This window comes from Chinchilla lanigera, unplaced genomic scaffold (assembly GCF_000276665.1).
Source record: "Chinchilla lanigera isolate Chin_1 unplaced genomic scaffold, ChiLan1.0 scaffold00082, whole genome shotgun sequence".
NCBI lineage: Eukaryota > Metazoa > Chordata > Mammalia > Rodentia > Chinchillidae > Chinchilla > Chinchilla lanigera.
The window spans coordinates 443,279-444,324 of NW_004955483.1; the positions used below are offsets into that span (position 1 = coordinate 443,279).

At 40.0% G+C, this 1,046-nt stretch overlaps 1 protein-coding gene across 2 annotated transcripts in view; it reads right to left on the bottom strand.

Moving 5' to 3' along the window:
• Positions 1-1,046, bottom strand: part of LOC102013416 (butyrophilin subfamily 2 member A2) — an 84,565-nt gene that overhangs the window by 29,484 nt on the left and 54,035 nt on the right. The window lies entirely within an intron of this gene.

Here is a 1,046-nt window from a genome sequence, read left to right on the forward strand (position 1 = left end):
TTCTTGCTTCTTCTTTTTTCCTTTCCCCTCCTTCATCCCAGCTGATCCTTCCTATTTGAGCAGTTTTTTTCCTTTTCAGAATATCTATTGTACCTTTCAGATTGTATTTACTCTTTCAGGTTCTTACAGTAGGGAGCAAATACATGTGAAACTGCTTTATTTCACAAACGAGTATGATCTTTGGTTGCATCCATTTACCTATAAAAGCCTCTAGTTTATCTTTCTTTATAGCTGAGTAATGGAGTGGCTGTAGAACAAAAGGAACCCTTTTCCACACTTTCGGGAGTGTAGACTGGTGCAACCACTGTGCAGATCAGTCTGGAGATTCCTCACTAAACTGGGATTAGAAGTCCCATTCAACCCAGCTATTCCCCTCCAGGGTATTTTTCCAGAAGAACTGAAAACATCATACCATGGTGATATATACGCATCCATGTTTATAGCAGCACAATTTGTAACAGCTAAATATTGGAAACAACCCAAATGTCCATCAGCTGAGGAATGGATGAAAAAGATCTGGTATATTTATGCAATGGAGTATTGCTCAGCTATAAAGAAAGGTTAACTAGAGGTTTTTATAGGTGAATGGACGCTTTATTAAGACAAGAGTCTCGCTGTGTAGTTCAGTCTGCTTTAGATCTCAGTATATAACCTAGGCGGACTTTGAACTCTGCCATCCTCCTAAATCAGCCACCTCAGGTCTGGGTTTGCTGGCGTGCACCACCATGCCTAACTCCTCCTGTCTTCTTCGTAGACTCAGTGCACTCTTGCTGTGTGTTTCCTCTCAAAGTGGAATCACAAATGTGCTAAGACAGTTCCAGAGTTAAAACACCGTGCAGAAATCACTGTGAGAGGACATCATGAATTCAGGCAAGGCCCAAACACAATGAACAGATGGAGGGCCTGATGCAGTGAGAGGTAAAAATTTGCAATAAGGTTGATGGCTTCAAGGACAAGACTTCCTCACACTGTATCTCTCAATTAACTCTTTTTTTTTAATTAACTCATTTTAATCAAAGTAAATATATGTATGTATGTGTATCTAT